A 6,071-nucleotide genomic window follows, 5' to 3' on the forward strand; every position below is an offset into this window, starting at 1 on the left:
TAAATATCTAGTGATGAACGGCTCGATGCAATGTTGAAACCAAGAGTTGGTGAAAGAATGAAGATCCAAGTCATTGTGAATGGATGATAATGATTATGATCTTTTCTTCTGCTGTGCGAGGCCTTAAGGAGAAGCTCTTAGGATTTAAAAGCTAGGGGTGGCAATTCCACAAGATCATGCATGGCTGTTGAGGGACCTTTAAATCCTCATGCAACTCGAGGAGCATTATGATGAAGAAATTAAGAGCAAGGACGTTGTAAATCAAAAGGAGAGCAAGGGCATTACTTATCTAAGATAGTTTAAGCCATTAGCCAGTTTCATCTAATTATATTCGCCTTTAGATGCATTCAACGGACATATATAGGTACCATACCTTTATTTGAACAAACAAGATAGATGGAATTCCTTTTCCCTAAGCAAACTATATATACGTATTATGTCTTTAGCAGCAAAGTATTACTGCATCTAGTTGCTTAGCAAAAATTAACAGGATATGTATAATAATAAACTACTGTTTTCGTTGAGTTACTCTTTATGATGGAAATTTTCCTTGATTTGTTCACCTAATCATTGGGAGAAGAAAAATCTCGAAGAAAACAAGCTGACATCACTGCAAGTCTAATATGCCAGATATCACTGTATATATCCATATAAATGTGTATGTATCTATGAAAATACTTCATTACAAGACCTCCACCCAAAAGTTTAATACTCTGATGAATTTGGAATTGACGATTTCTTTCAATGACAATCTGTAGATATTCATAACTCGTCTTCATGGAAAGTCCTCTTCAAAGTTCATGACATCATGTTGGACTACTGTATAGGCCAACTTAAGTTTTGGAACTCCCAAAATATTGTAGCAAGTGAGAACACTTCCAAATGAAGAGCCTACTGACAAAAGGCCATAGCATGTGGTTTTAGTACTTCATGTGTCTGGCTTACCATTAGTTTACATGAAAAGAGAAGTATGAATAAATAATTCTAACAAAAAGAAAGAGTTGGCTCTGCTATAACTAATATCTTGAAGTTTTACCATTCTCATTTCAAATTAAACTAATGCAAACTTGTGAGCAAGGCATGGCCTTGTTATCTCGAGATCAGAATGGGAAATAATTTGTTTACTCTTAAAACTATGGGAGCAGTGAGAAATGGACTCAATTTGTCTTGCGCCTTGTGACCATATGATTCGGAGCAGCATCACACACAGCTGGAAAGCTCGGGAGGAGCACTCGTGCGCGTCTGTTCTCCAGCTTATTATATGTAATCTTGTGTTATTAAAACCTTAATATCTTTGTCACCCACCCATGATGAAGGTTTAAAAAACTTTATAATCTAAAAAGGAAAAGGTCTCTCTGCCTTTGACTGCAGTGCAAAATCTCTGAATAACGGCACAAACCACCGTCATAACGGTAATGACCCCTTTGGCCTTTGTGTTAGGGCCTATAGTTTAATTATTATGTCTTTTACTACTTGTACCCTCGTATCAGTCTAATAGTGATTAGTATTATAATTTTCTTCTTTCATTTGGCACCTCTTGTCCATGGACTAAAATACTAACTGGACAACTAGACCTCCAAGTATGCAATACAGCTAGTCTAATAAATCAGATATACTCTGGGCCGTATAGGATATGTTTGGTCGTATATTAGTTGTTCAATGCATAAATTTTGGATATTTGTATATAGTCAAAGAATCTAAATAACAACTTCTACAAGTCTTTTTTTGTTTGCATGAGCTCCTAAGTTATTATAAATAGTATTAGAGTGGACTTGGTGCATAGCTCATGCAAAGTAGAGGACATTGCAGCATAGGTAGTTTTGGGTTGACCATGATTTGACTATGGTATTTATAATTGGATTTGATTAGATTTGAATGCTTATCCTGATAAATCTGCTAAGGCTAAAATAAAAAGACTAGGTGAGAGTTGGATAGATCTTTGATACTTATACAGAATCAAGAAATCTAAATAATATGGTTAGGCTTTTTAGATGATGCCTTGGGTTGTTATACATTATGTAGGCTACATAAACCCATCCTGAAGTGAAAATCATGAATTTTTGAGAATCTAATGAGCCCTTGCAAGCTCCACTGCTTGGATTTCACCAAGACAGGTCATAAATTGGCTGGACTTGACTTGACACTTGATTGAGCTTAGAATTTGGGAACTGTAGTATAACCAGCCTAGATATATGCCTCCCCTCATAAGATCCAATTGCCAAAGGCTCAATAAAGATTTTCCACCTCCACTACACTGCATCAAGTTGCACTAAGGCTGCTAGTGTGTCAAGTCAGGTTCAGGTCCAGCTTGAATGAGAATCAACATAAATTCACTTTGGGTCTTAAATTCAAACCAAGACTCATTGCATCAATGGATGGACTTCGGTTACATTGTATTTGTCATTATATCCTAATGCATTCTTTCATGTCTAGTCCTAGAATTTTAAAGTAATTTTTAAGGGTCTACGTTATTAGTCCGATCCTTTGTAGGAACTACCCGTAATAACGAACTATCAGCTTTCCATTGGTACCTCACTCTACTAGATACCCCTCTCACCGACGGGAAGTATTTCGGATGCCCATTATACATACACGCAAAATTCATCAAGCCCACAATGGTTGAATTGACAGCTCCATAATCAATCAACATGTTGTATTTGGCAACAAATTCATAACTTGCACCAATTTTCTCAAGCCGCATGAATTGTTTTCGTGCACATAATGAGTTCTACATAGCATTACTCCTCATCATCACTTATGTTTGGGAGAGGCTTTGAATAGATAGATACAAAGATCGTGAAAATACATTCATTCAAAGAAAAATTTTCAGCTTCAATTGGGTTAGGTGTAATTTTATTTGGTCCTACCTATCTTTATAGGAATTTGGGTTCTAATTTGGAACCCAAGCCAACCAGAAGTCCAAGCTTCAGCGACGGCCAAAACTAAAGCTCATCATGGGCGAACTTTGGGCACAAAAAATATCAAATTTTATATAGACCTGGCCTAAAGCTAGATTAAAAAAATAAATAGACTTTAGGCCCAAAGCCTGGCTCATGTTCAGCTCTAGCTGGCCCTAAGTTGGGTCTACTTCGGTCTGCTAGATCCATTTTCCTCTTTTTTTTTTTTGGGTAAAAGAGAGAGTGATCTCTACATCCGAATGAAGGGAATGCCCTCTGTGACCGAGCTAGAACCGGAGGAAAAACCTCACGCCAGATTTGAGAACTTGATCAAAGCTTGCTGAATGTGCCAGATAATCCACCACATGATTTGCCTTTCTAAACCACTTAACCTCGATGAAAACTAGACCCACTTGAGCCCTAACATCTGAACACAGGCCCTAATTTACAATTAAGCTAGTATTATGGCCCAATTAAAGCCCGCCCACCACCTCTAACTATCCTCTTATCCCTGCTCTGAGGAGCAGTCCTTCTTCCAATACCCAACAATTCCTTTCTTTCACCTCCATAACCTCTCCCGCCAGCCCAGACTCTCAAGCAAAGGCTGATGTCTCGCTCTAGGTCACCTTCAATACTTCCGGCAGTTTCGATCCTTCTCCTACTGGACATTATGGTAAGAACTCTAACTGATGACGCTGCCACTTACCTCTGTTACTATTGTTCTTCATCATGATCAATAAACATATCATAGTAGTATTCTATGGCATTATCTGAAAAGCCATTTGAGCTTTCAAGCACATACAATTTACTACCAATAGCAGTAGACTGGCATTCAAGTTTAGAAAAAATGATGGCAGATTATTCCTTTTAGGCACTGCATTAGTACGGATTGCACATACTAATATGCCTTAGGTGAAAAGATACAGTTGGTGTTGATCTGGTGTACTTCTTGTGATGTTATAGTTTGATGTACTTCATTTGAATTTTGGGTTGAGGATAGAGATGAGAGATGACTTTGCCTGAGCTAAAGAGCTGAACTTTAACAAAATCAAGTGCAACCTGCTTGTTAGATGGTTTGCTTATCTAACATAGGTTGCTTGCTGCCGAGTCACATGCTTTTAATCTCTAAGAACTAAGAATGAAGGAAAGTACTCTTACTTGCTCTTTGGCTTCTTCATATATAGTTGTCTAGTTTGTTGGAAATAAATAATATCGAGACCATCCTACACACAGCATAACACCTCTACAGCCAATATGAAATTTATGATCCATGTGATTTTATATATCGACTTCTCATTTAATTTGTATATTTTTACATGCTCTTTGAAACTTTGTTTGAGAAGTTTCTGAATAGACACAAGAAAATAACAATTTGAAGATTAAGGGTTGTCTGTTACCTCAAGCCCCATCATCATATCTATTTCCATAGATGCTAGGTATGCATTGGGTTGAAATCTATGCTCTCCCATTTAATCTATAAGGAAGATAACTTGGTGAAGTCTAGCTTAGATTTATTTTTCAAAAAGCTTGGTTAAATGCAAAATAAATAGACTGTCATCTCTATATCAAACTGGTAAGGGATAGATGTCTAAGCAACAGAACGATCAAAAAAAGACTTAACATGATTTATTATCTGTGAGTAGCTAACATCTCATTCAGAGAACTTTATTTAAGGAGCTAGAAATGATTTTGGTTTAACAAATTTCATACAAGGACTGCCAATAAGAACCTATAAATAATTAAGGACTCATGATGCGGAGCTCAGAAAATTTTGATTTACATACTCCATAATAGTTATTGGTATCGATATGCAATTTCAAGTGTGAAAGCCTGTAGCTTATGAAATTTGTAGGTTATTAAAGGATTTTGAAAACATATAAAGAATTCGGCGTTCATTTAGGGATTTTGGTATAACTTTTCTTTGAGAATAAGCCATATAGAGATTGTAGACCGAGCAATTTGATCCTCTATGTAAAATCATAGCTTGTAGACCTTATGTCCTCTTTGGATGCTTGCATAGGTTATCTTGTGAATACTCCTCATTTAGTTGGCTCTTGAAAAATCTTAACATAAGGAAACAGAAAGTTTTAAATCACAAAGTTTCCACACCAAGCAACATACCATTTGTCATGCCCTAAACCCGTCACTTGGGTCGACCACGTGACACGGCCGTATGAGCCTTAGAGTAGTGCTTTAAAAATCATACAAGGACTAAAATAAACAAATATCCAATAACTCAATAGTTAATAGCCAAATAATCCAACTAGATAAATCTATCATAATCAAACTGGTTCAATTATAAGATCTTCAAATGTTCATCGATATCAGAAAATAAACTAACTCATAACTCTGATGCTCGAACAACATGCCCAATCCATCCGAAACTATGCATCTTGTGACTCTGAAAAAAAAGAAAAAAGATAGTGTGAGCTTTACAGCCCAGTAAGAATTCCACACACTGACACCAATATATATATAATAAATTTAAAATAAAGATTAACTATAAACTACATCAATATACAGGCAAAAATCAAAAAAATTTATACCGATTTTCCAACAAAGCTCAATAAAATCCATGTAAATATGCATCCATAAATGTATGGCATTAAATATATAACCCATTTCAGAAAATATGTAAGATATTATAATTTATATTTTTAATCTTCCATTTTTATTTAGATTTTCGATCAACTATTATCTTTCTGGTTTGGACTATTCATAGTTACGCTTCAGCTCTTGACTAGCAAATCATAATTTCATGTATCGACTCGTGGTGGCAAACCATAATTTCACGCTTCAACTTGTGGTGGCAAATCAAGATAACTCCGCTTTGACCTGTGGTGGCAAAACAAGATAACTGCGCTTCGGTTTGTAGTAGAAATCCAAAATAACTATGTTTCGGCCCACAGTGGCAATCCAAGAAAACTTGTTCAGTCCAAATTTTTTTTGTTCATCAATCAAATCATTCAATTTTATCCATACTAGAAAATTATAATTTTATATTATATTTTGTTCAAATTCTAAAATAATCAACATCACATCCCAACAACCAAAATCATAATCCAAGCAAACATAATCATCGATATTTGATATGTCTATATAATAAAAAAAAAATTTATATAACAACGTCAAAAATAAATCAACAATCATATGGCAAACGGTGCAAATTCCAAA

The sequence above is a fragment of the Phoenix dactylifera genome, chromosome 2 (genome assembly GCF_051530095.1).
Source record: "Phoenix dactylifera cultivar Ajwa chromosome 2, Ajwa_hap1_PhDact_Kaust_v1.1, whole genome shotgun sequence".
In the NCBI taxonomy this organism is placed as follows: Eukaryota; Viridiplantae; Streptophyta; class Magnoliopsida; order Arecales; family Arecaceae; genus Phoenix; species Phoenix dactylifera.